At 40.0% G+C, this 12083-nt stretch overlaps 1 protein-coding gene across 5 annotated transcripts in view; it reads right to left on the reverse strand.

The window, feature by feature from the left end:
* Window positions 1-12083, reverse strand: part of pde4d (phosphodiesterase 4D, cAMP-specific) — a 974428-nt gene that overhangs the window by 353306 nt on the left and 609039 nt on the right. The gene's annotated exons all lie outside the window — the stretch shown is intronic.

Raw genomic sequence — 12083 nt, forward strand, 5'->3', positions numbered from 1 at the left:
TACTACTAATACAATTTAATAAAAATAATAATAATAATAATAATAATGGGCGGCACGGTGGCGCAGTGGGTAGCGCTGCTGCCTCGCAGTTGGGAGATCTGGGGACCTGGGTTCGATTCCTGGGTCCTCCCTGCGTGGAGTTTGCATGTTCTCCCCGTGTCTGCGTGGGTTTCCTCCGGGCGCTCCGGTTTCCTCCCACAGTCCAAAGACATGCAGGTTAGGTGGATTGGCGATTCTAAATTGGCCCTAGTGTGTGCTTGGTGTGTGGGTGTGTTTGTGTGTGTCCTGTGGTGGGTTGGCACCCTGCCCGGGATTGTTTCCTGCCTTGTGCCCTGTGTTGGCTGGGATTGGCTCCGGCAGACCCCCGTGACCCTGTGTTCGGATTCAGCGGGTTGGATAATGGATGGATGGATAATAATAATTGCAGTGGGTTGGCACCCTGCCCGGGACTGGTTTCTGCCTTGTGCCCTATGTTGGCTGGGATTGGCTCCAGCAGACCCCCGTGACCCTGTGTTCGGATTCAGCGGGTTGGAAAATGGATGGATAGATGGATAATAATAATAATAATACATTTTATTTATTTGTAGGTGCCTTTCTAAACACTCAAGGACACCGAACAATAATTTCTGCTTGTGGCACCGTAATCTCTCTTCACTTCAGCCTACAGCCAAGAAGACTTCAACCAATCAAAAGAGCCATGACATCATCTGAACCCTACTTCACTTTAACCGGTCCCTCCACTGTTTAAAGATGACACAATACCATACCAGTGCTGTGACCAAAACAACTACAATTAAAACTCAGTTTACAACATTAAACAAGTTAGGCAGCCGCTGCCACCCCAACTCTATTTGTGTATTTATTTTTACGACCATAACAGTGTTCTGTGCTTTAATCCGAACTGTGTTTTTGAAATTGCATGATCACTGTCAATTGCAACACATTCACATTGCAACTAAAGCAAAGGATAGAACCAGCAAGGCTTACTTGAATCTACAAGTGTTCTGTACATCCTCTGCACAGTAAAGTAAATTTATCAAACAGAATCTATATATATATATATATATATATATAAAAGACAAATACCACTGATTCACTCATTACCAAATCTCCCGAACCATGAGGAGTTGGGACTTGAAATTTGGAATGTAGGTTACCCTTGGCCCATAGGTGCTCACTAGAAACGGTTTTAAAAAGTTCGCGGCCCAAGCACGAAATTTCTTATAGTTTTTTAGACCCATTCACTCCATTTTTTTCTAAAATAAATTTCTTTAAAGTAAATTAAAAATACTTTAGTCCAAAACAAGTTTTGATCATAACTGTTTAAGACTTCTGTACTTAAAACAGCTTATATTTGAGTAAACCATTTCAAGAAATAATTAGTAACCCATTTTGTTTTATTTATGTGCTATATCTTGCCTTATGACCTTTACAGGATGTATACTGTCACTCTGTATATTTTAGAACACATTTTTCCTGTTGCTATCCCGTAGCGAAGCAGGGGTATTCAGCTAGTACAGAATATAAACAAAGTAGCCATTTTTATTTTTGCAAATAAGGTTACTTAATAGTAAATAGTCACTGAATAATGATTGCAAAGTACATTGGATTCAGAAAGTATTCAGACACCTTCACTTTTTGAACACTTTATTGTGTTATAGGTGTGATTTTAAAAGAATTCATTTTCCATTTTTGCCTATCAATCTACACTCGATATCCTATAATAACAAATTAAAACATGTTTTCAGAAAGGTTTGCAAATGTATTAAAAATCAAAAACAAATCAAATGTTAATGACAAGCCTTTTGAAGATCTCCTAGTGGGGCCAGAGGAAATGCAAGGATGCTGTTGAGAATTTTCATAGCAAATACAAAACACCAAACTACGCTCAGCTGGTTGACAATATTCTTCAATCACACAAAACAATGAAGTATAACATGCTACTAAAGATGGATTTTCTGTATTGACACTTGAACTTCTTCTCTGCTAATCTTGGTGCATCCAGTGACTAAGGTGGTGAAAGGTTTCGCCAGGACACTGCATCGATGGAAAAGCAGTACCAGGCCAGGTGCAATCCATCAGTGCTGGCTATCTATTGTTGGATGAGAAATTAGAATGTATCAGATGCTTCCTACAAGTTAAAATCAGCAGCAACACATTTTTAGCTCACTTGCACAAATGCACTGTGTCAGCATCATTAAGTGATTAAACACACTAAATTCACTAAGCGTTAATTTTATCCTGTGTGATACGGTCAGTCTGAAATTATATGTCTGTTCAGCTGGAAACTGTCTGCATTAATGCATTAATGTAACTTGTCAACTTTAGTATCAGCTGTAGTATTTTTGTTAGTATGTCTGCTTTCATTAAATGTTTTGTTTATGGATTGCTGGTAAATAATTGCTATGGATTTCCTTGTGTCAAATGTTTGTATTGATGTTTTATCTACATAAATTAAAAACAAAATCTCTGAAGCCTGCATTATTGTAACAAAAGCAAAGATCTACCAAAAACAATGAGCTAATGGCTAAGACAATGCAGAACAAAAACTGTGTATGTTACCACAAGAGCAGGATACACTATTAAGTCAAGGCATATTTTTGTGTTTATTTCTTATTATTGTAATGATTGTTGGTGGATGGCCATTTTGAAAGAATATATTTTGTACAAAGTTGCTGAAAGTTTTATAACTATGTTATTTTCTGCCATCTAGTCAGAAAGGGGATGAAACTTTCAAACAAGAATGTAGCTATATGTTCAATCTGGCAGAGACAGTGTTTGCATGTCAGAGGAATGTCAAGGAAGAGGAGTTGTAATAAATTGCACTCTCACCAGTGATCTGTGTTGCTTTATTTTTTAGACATTTCCGAGTGATGGCAAAGAAAAAGAGAATATGTTACAGATTGCATGTCAAACATCTCTGTCCCCTGTCCATTCAATTTTTTTGTCTATGTGTGTATATCAAAACAAGCTCAAAACAGGCATAATTTAGAGATAAATCAATTAGAAACAAGAACTTGCCAATAACTTATCTATGTTCAGGATATTGTCCACATTGCTACTGATTTTCTTGCTGCACAATTAAGCTTTAAATGTATTAACAATGCATTAAAACAAGTCCAAAATACATACGAAGGCTGCATGTAGATTCAAACAATGGTAAAATCCATATACTATAATTCTGATTTTAGTAAACCCTTATCACTCTTAAAGTATATTACTTAAGGTATGTCTGTATGTACAGTATCAAGCATTGTTTATGTGTGTGTGTTTGTTCGTTATATACAGCTTTGTTTTTTTCAAAACACAGACTTGACATTTGGCAGACAGGTACTTTCACCATAAGTCAGGTTTTTTGTGTAGCTATATATATATATATATATATATATATAAAACTTTTGGCTTTGTTCTACAGGGAAAGCTTGGGGGTTGGTGGCAGGATTGGCACTCCAGCCACTGTAAACGAAAACCTCACACTGTTCCAGTGTGGTGCTGAGGTGTCACCTGTGGCAGGTGGCCGGGTGCGGCCCTCAATCAGCCGCCTATTTAAGGAGCCGCCGCCCTGCAATCAAGGCTGGAGTCGGGTGAGGAGGTGGACGAGGTCTGAGGAGGCGGCAAGGAGAGGCCCTGAGTGTGTGTGCAGTGAAGAGATGGCTTGGAGGAGAAGCCAGGATAGTGAAGAGACTGTGGGGGGTGTTTGGTGGCGGTGCACTTAGTGACTGTAAATAGTGAGTAGTGTAAATAAACGTGTGGTGATGGACTGCAACGTGTCTGCCTGTCTGTGTCCGGGCTGTACCCTTCTACAGTGGCGTAGTCGGCAGGATGCTGCACCTGGCACAAGGTGCGGACCTGCATATAGTAAATTGTCTGTGGAAGGCCCGGCACAGCAGGCGAACTCACCCACGTGCCGCAGGGGCGGCGTGCACCGAACCCCGCAGAGAAATGTGGAGTCGCGGACCATGAGCGGTCTGCTTTCAGACTTTGTGTTTCAGGGGCAGCTCAAGAATGCGGCGGCAGCAGGTGGAGTTTCCGTCGAGGACGGGCTGCAGCTTCGACAGCCGCAGCAGCCGCAGAGCTGCCCGGAGAATCGCTCTCCTGGGAGAGAGGAGAGCGAGATGGCCGACCGGAAGTCCCTCCTCCTAACAGGCATGGGATTGGACAACGTGTCCTGCTCTCTCGCCAGTGATTGGTCGGAGGCGAGGGCTGGGAATGTCCGTCCTGTGCAGCGAAGCAACCCGAGTGGGCAGCAAGGAAGTGCCCATAGAGAGCAGTCGGTGAGTGACGCTACTGGTGAGGTAAGCCCACCGCCGTCTGCTTCTCTCTCCTTGGCGGCGATTTTACAGGAGCTGCAAAAACAGCTGTGCCTTGTGTTGTCGCCGCCGGCCGAGCGATGTGCCCTCCGGGCGGAGACGCTGGACTCAGGAGGGATGGCAGTGGCGTCGGATCGAGAGCCGCAGGCAGAAGAGGATCGGCACACTGCAGGAGCTCCTGGACGGAGAGGCACAGTGGGGAAGGTAAGGGAGACCGACCCCGTGAAGCTCCGGACGCCAGCGGGGCTGGGTCTGCCCTCTTACAATGGGCAGATCCGAACCGTCGCGGCGTCCCAAAGTAAACAGAGGAAGCGGCTTGGGGAAGCCAGTTCCTCCGATAAGCGAGGACATGCTGCTAGGTGCGCTTGTCCCGCAAAGGGCCGTCCTCTGCGGAGGCAGAGGAGAATCCCGCAGCTGGAGAGGTGGAAACAGAGCGTGATCCCACTGGTGATTCCGTGGCGGGGAGCACGGACTGCTCGGGCTGGGAAGCCGAGAAAGGGAGCATTGGGGCGCCGATCGGGGCCGAGAGCATTGGCCCAGCTGAGGACGAGCCGAGGGGCTGCGTCAGGGCAACGCCTCCGCCCTTGTTTTTCTTTTGGGTTTACAGGATCGGGCCCTAGGCTACAGTGTGTCGGCTTGCCGCTGAGGGGTTCCCGTCCTCCCGGAATGGTTCGCTGGTCCCAGGAGGTCTCAGCTAGCGGGGGAGTCATGTGGCAGGTGGCCGGGTGCGGCCCTCAATCAGCCGCCTATTTAAGGAGCCGCCGCCCTGCAATCAAGGCTGGAGTCGGGTGAGGAGGTGGACGAGGTCTGAGAAGGCGGCAAGGAGAGGCCCTGAGTGTGTGTGCAGTGAAGAGACGGCTTGGAGGAGAAGCCAGGATAGTGAAGAGACTGTGGGGGGTGTTTGGTGGCGGTGCACTTAGTGACTGTAAATAGTGAGTAGTGTAAAAAAACGTGTGGTGATGGACTGCAACGTGTCTGCCTGTCTGTGTCCGGGCTGTACCCTTTTACACACCCCCCACACTCCGGTCCCAGTCCAGGTAGTTCATCGTGTGGTGGGTGCGGCAATGTGCTATCAGCACATGCTCCCAATCCTGTTCTACTTGGGGACAGTGGCGATGTCTCAGGGTTAGAGTGAGTCACAAGAAATATTACAGTGTAATCTATCGTTAGACAGACAGTGCTACATGGGTTGTGGTGGTGGTGTTAGAGTTAACATACTTGTCATTCGACCAAAAAAGCAGGGTCCAATTACTGCCCATTACATGCACCTTTTTCTTAAATCAAAGCATATTGTCTCTGGGAGTATTTAGTGCAATCTGGGGTTCTTAGTACCAGAAGGAAAAAAAAGACAAGAATTTTGTATAGAAAGGCATTTTCAAGATTAGCCAAATGTAACTGTTTTTTTCTGTCCACTTTCTCACCCAGGCATGTATAATGGCAAGCTATGTGGATTTGAAAACATCACAGAAAAGAAACTTAGTCACTGTTTATTCAGTAACTCAAAATAATATATATATATATATAAAATGTTCTCTTTTAAGATAAACTGTAAACTTTCAAATTAAGTTAGAATGACCAGTTACCAACCATACAAAATAATAATAGTAATAATAATAATAATAAAATCAACTTGCTGTAATTTGTATTCTCCATGTGGAGATAGTGTTCTTTCTGGGGCTTTGAATTGTCTATTACCAATCCAATTGCTGATGGGTCATACTTTAGCTACCCAACCGAGATGATTAAAGAATAGTACAACGAAAATTGCTTTCTTGCTTTAGGAAATGTCTGATTACACCTGATTGGAGTGTTATTTTAGTCCAGCTATTTGTCTTGAAGCATTTATAATGTAACTCAATTGTATTCAGTTAGATAGTCTAAACAGAATAACAAAATTTCCAGAGGAAAATGAATACATGAGTGGAGACAAAGTATATTACTATCAATTTTTAAGAATAAGGGAGATGTGAAGGGTTGATCAGACACACCATGAAGAATTGGAAAAGTATGATGAATGCTAGGCAGAGAGGAGATATTTGTGAGCAGCAATATGGTTTCATGCCGGGAGAAAGAACTGCAATGTAATGTTTGCTTTAAGAGTGTTGATGGAGAAGTACAGAGAACATCAGAAGGAATTGCATTGCTTGTTGGTGGACAGGTTAACAGATGAGGTCAGACAGGAGTCTCCGTGGACGGTGATGTTCACGGATGACATTATGATCTGTAGTGAGAGTAGACAGCAGGTTGAGATGAACCTGGATAGGTGGAAGTACGCACTGGAGACAAAGGGAATAAAAGCCAGTAGGAGTAAGACAGAGTACATGTGTGTGAATTAGAGGGAAGGTGAATTTAAAGAATTTAAATACTAGGGTTCTATACTTCAAAACAATGGAGAGTGTGACAGAGGGGTGAAGAAGAGAGAGCAGACAGGGTGGACTGGTTGGAGAAGAGTGGCAGGAGTGATTTGTGATAGAAGAGTATCTGCAAGAGTGAAAGGAAAGGTCTATAAAATGGTAGTGAGACCAGCTATGTTGAATGGTTTGGAGACGGTGGCACTGATGAAAAAACAAGAGGCAGAGCTGGAAGTGGCAGAGTTGAAGATGCTTAGAGTAACGTGGGTTGACAGGATTAGGAATGAGTATATTAGAAGGACAACACAGGTATGACAATTTCGTTACCAAGTGAGAGAAGCTAGATTGAGATGGGCACATGCAGAGAAGAGATGTACATCGGGAAAAGAATATTGAGGATGGAACTGCCAGGCAAGAGAAAAAGAGGACGGCCAAGAGGAGGTTCATGGATGTGGTGAGGGAGGACATGAAGGCAGTCGGTGTGACATACAATGATGTGAAAGTTAGGACAGATGAGATGGATGATCTGATGTGACCACCCCTAAATGGGAGCAGTTGAAAGAAGAAGATATTGAACAGACTCATCTCAGCCTATTACTAATAACAGTGTAAAAGTTAAACTGTACTGTATGTTTCAAAACATGCAAAATGACATCATGACTACAAATATATGGTAAGCAAGTAAAGAAAATTATCTCTAAATATTAGTAAAAAATGGAGTTATAATTATAAACTATACTTTGAGATGTCAAAGACTATAGGGGAGAGAAAATCTTACAGCATTGCAAATAAAGTGCCATAGCAGACAAAAGCATTTGGATCATGTTAGGTAAGTACAATCTGCATCATACAGCTCCAGCATATAAAAGAAAATTTGAAAAACTCAAACCTCTGTTAATATATTTTCTCTTAATAGAAAGTACCACACAGATGAACAGACTACAGTAACATTCTTGTGATTGTGCAGCACACCCTTAAATACATCAGTGTTGAAAAAGGAAGAATAGCATATAGTCAGGTGTTACAAGAGTTATCAAGAGATAAGCAGATCTATGTATATTTTGTCAATTGTTGCTTAATTGAAAAATGTGCTTAGAAGAATACAGCATGTGTGTTGTCAATATAACATTGGAGGACTTTTTACTAAGCTCTTCATGTGTCAAATTCTTAGGTAGGGACTATGCAGTCATCATTACAATTGTGAGTGTAGAGTTTTTTGCTGTGAAACCAAATATTTTGTCAACACTCAGATTATCATACAGAAAGTTACTGCTAAATATTATAAATTTTCTAATTCATACTTCACATGTTTAATAAATGACATATATGCTAAATGAACCTCTCATGCTGTATGTATTACAGTGAAGGAGAAAAATGTTACCACCTGTTGCCCTGGATTATCCTTTTGAACAACTGGGCATGGCTTTCTTCACAACAATAACTGGTTATCAGAAATGTTTTGTAGTACTTTTCATTACAATTAACTTTTTGTCATTTATGGTGCATTTTAAACACCCCACTAATTCAGAATCAACTTTCTTCCAAGAGTGTTTTGTAAATTTGAGGAAGAGGTTTTATATGTAGGCAGCTCCGCATTTTTAGATACAGTTTACACTGTATAATGAGGCTGATTTTGTTATGTCCTTGATGCTGAACAACTCTTCTAAATCTATCTCTATCTATCTAAATGTGAGCAAAATGACATCCCTGTATACAGTACCATCTTTTCTTTTATAACAAATGTTGCTACTACCACTATACCAAAAATGTCTGCTGTATCTTCCATCATACAGATATCTCCACATGCAGCAGATACATAAAAACACTGTAGCCTAGATTTAAGGCACAATCTCAGTTCTTGGCCAATACACTAAGCCATTGGATCATGATGTGCTTAGAGGCATCCACTTACTGAGCCAGAGAAAATGAGATGCAATGACAGTATGTCAGCTGGACGCAGACAAAGGCAAGCATGTATGTATCAGCTGAAGAGCTCAATTAGTATTTGTCCTAAAGCCATCTTGACTGTAAACTGCACTGTCCTTATGTTCTTTAAGATGACAAAGTACAAAAAAGGAGAAAAAAGAAAGTTATTTTATTTGTTAAGTATAATGGAATGAATTGGCTACCTTTTGCTAATATTGCTTAAATATACGCAAGACCAAGAGCTAAATGTTTTAAAATCATTAAATAAAATTTTTACTGAAGTTTGTTTATGTAAGCAAAAAAAAAAAAAAAAGAATTGTGGAATGCAACAGCAAAGAATCTTAAAGCATAATGTGGCTGATTACAAATATGTTTATTATAAACTAGCTGTGCTACCCATCTAAAACAGATTGAAATCTAAGTAATCAATGTAAACATCAGCGTTATCGTTTGCTGTACACCATGCAATGTATATGTCTCTGTTATATGCCATTTGGCATAGGATTCCTAAAAGCAGTGATAACGTTTGTGATGTGTCAACTACTGGAATGACAAATTGTTGTGATGTGAGATTTTACATATAACTTGATGAATATTTTTTTATATTCATAGTTTGCCAAATGTGTTTCTTTGCTAAAGTCATTTCTACCACCCGCAAGTAAGCTAAGGTGTACTTTAACATATGGTTTGGGGGCAGGTGTTAAGATGTTCTATTCCCCCATTGGTCTGAGGTATGGCTGTTTGGAATTGGCTTGTTTCAGAGGCCTTTAAGTACCATGATGTCCTATTGGCTCTAGGGGTTGGATAGAACATCTATAAATGTATGTGTTTAACCTCACAATCACTCTCTCTTGCTAACCTGTGATGATGAAGACAACACAATGAAGAGCACAGCTCAGCAGCCATTTTGAACAGACATGTGGCTGAAAGCTGAGCACCAATGATGCCTTAACTAGAGACATTTTAAGTAACTACAAGTCTGTGTGCCGCCTGAACTACATATCACAATTTAATCAGGTTGTATGGTTGCCAATATTCAAATGTACTTTGCATTTTGTTATTATTTATGAATATTATCAGTAATACATTATTTTATGTGTAACTTAACTTCTGCTTGTCTTTTTACTACATCTAATTGCCTGAGGTTATAGATATAGAAGGGAAGATGGGGATAAGTTATATACAATAATACCTTATAAACAGTGGTACGTCTGTGAGATTAGGCATTCTAAGGCTACATATTAATAATACAATAGGGGAAAGTAGAGCAATATACAGTATATTACTCTACCAAGACAAAACACAAATGCAATGCATTTTATCACTACAAATATTCGTGCTGCGCCATATTTTGGAATGACAGAGACATAGCAACTGGCAGACGCACGGACTCTTATCCTTTTAGTAAGGTGGATATTGTGTTTACATAACCCTATCTATGTAATCCCACATAACATTGTCTTTTAATTTTACCTTTTAAAGCCTGCATAAAGCATAATTATTACTGACTTTTGATACAGGGATCCCACATTTTTTTCATTTATATTCCAGTGTTAAATGCACAGGTCCAGTAATCGAGTCACAACACATAAGCATGATATCACCTATGTTACAATTTTGCATCAAGGTAAGATACAAATGAATCTTTTATCACTATGTGCCTTATCATGTAGGCACAATCAAAATACACAGCAAAATTAAATATGTCCAATAATTCTTGGGAACGCAATACAGATTCAATAGTCTAGTATATACTAAGCTATCCATTCATTTTTCTGAAGCCAATTTGCTTTGAGGTACAAATTTCTATCTCACTAGGATTGGAAGAACAGTGTGGATTAGCACTATAGATGGTACCAGACCATTGCAGGTTCCACTCACACACATCCCCCACACTCACACACCAGATGCCAATTTATAGTACTCGACTTAGCTAAATACATCAACTTTATGAGGACAATGGAGTCTCTAGCAGAAATTCACACTAACAAGAAAGGCATGTACATGTAAACCAGTGGAAAGGGTCTTAAAACTAGAAATCCAAGCTCTGTGTTGCAGAAAATTTCTAAAAAGTCCATCTAATCATCTGTTGCCAAGCTTGCTTAATCAAATTGATGGTACGGGATAATAAAAACAAAAAAAAGTAGTTAAATTTCAAAACTGTGCATTTCTACTTCAATGCCATCAAACTGCAGATTGCTGACTTGGCGTGAGCAGCACATGTACTGTAGATATAAAAGTATAAAATGTTTTGTGTACTTCTGAAGGGCTGCTTTGAATCACTTTCACAGCAAACTTAGCATTCCCTAAATTTGAAGGAGTCTGTGATGTAACTAAGGAGGAAATTAGAAGCATGTCAGACATAATGCTTCAATTCAAAATATTTTTAGTGTATTTTTAATTTAGTAACACTGTTCAGGGTTCCCCCATGACCCTGTGTTCAGATTCAGCGAGTTAGAAAATGGATGGATGGATGTTCAGGGTTCACTTTTTTCAAATAATGCTACGAAGAAGCTCTCCAATTCTGCAACCCTGAACTGGAATGAAAGTCGGTTATAAGGTGGATGAATAGAATATCCCTAAATTTGACTATGTATGTGTTGCACTATAATTCTATGGAGGCCCATGTTCAAAACATTTTTTAAATTAAGAAAACAACTGTGTGAACTAAGTATGCAATCCATTAACGGTGGCAAACGTCACTCAAGTTTTTTCATCTGATACTAACTTTTGAAGTGTTGTAGGTTTTGATTCTAGGAGGCCATCAAACAGCTGTGTTTTCTGACAAGGATCTTTTGTTTAATGTTCTGACACTGATGAAAGATAAGATTCATTTACTGGTTTTGACCTGTTTAATTTCACGTTCCATCTCAGATCTTTTTCTTCTGGGTTTGTGGCCTGCTATGTTTCTACTTATTGGCAGTACAAATCCAGAACAGAATAGTTGTTAAAATAATGTAGCTAGTTTATATCCAAGGCAGAAAAATTACAACATATTTATTTAGTGTTCAGAATACTAAGATCATGAATCATATGGGTCCATGTAAATTTCATGCAGAAGAGCAAGCTGCCTGTTAATACGTTTTCTGTGGAGAAATTCTATTTCATTTATTAATCCTTTGTACTTGTATTCATCATCTATTTAAGTAATTTCATAACTCTAGAACAAAAACAATTAAAGTAGCACGTTAGGTAATTACTATTACACAAACTGAAAGTGCTGAAGTCACATATATACTAAGCTGTTTAATTAATAAAGCTAGAGCTTTAAAGCGTTATTCAGTGACTGAGGGAAAAATGGATATCATTAACAGAAGTGTTGACAGTAACAGTGTTAACAACTTGAAGTTTAATCTTTGCTTCGCCACAAAAGTAACAGTTAAGGCTTCATTTGAAGCAGGCGCAGTCAAGAGCAATAAAAGTTTTTGACTAACAAAATTTCCCTCCACTCAATTTTTTGATATGCTGTGGGAAGCAATTGACTAACTTGAAAACG

Source organism: Erpetoichthys calabaricus, chromosome 7 (assembly GCF_900747795.2).
Source record: "Erpetoichthys calabaricus chromosome 7, fErpCal1.3, whole genome shotgun sequence".
Taxonomy (NCBI): domain Eukaryota; kingdom Metazoa; phylum Chordata; class Cladistia; order Polypteriformes; family Polypteridae; genus Erpetoichthys; species Erpetoichthys calabaricus.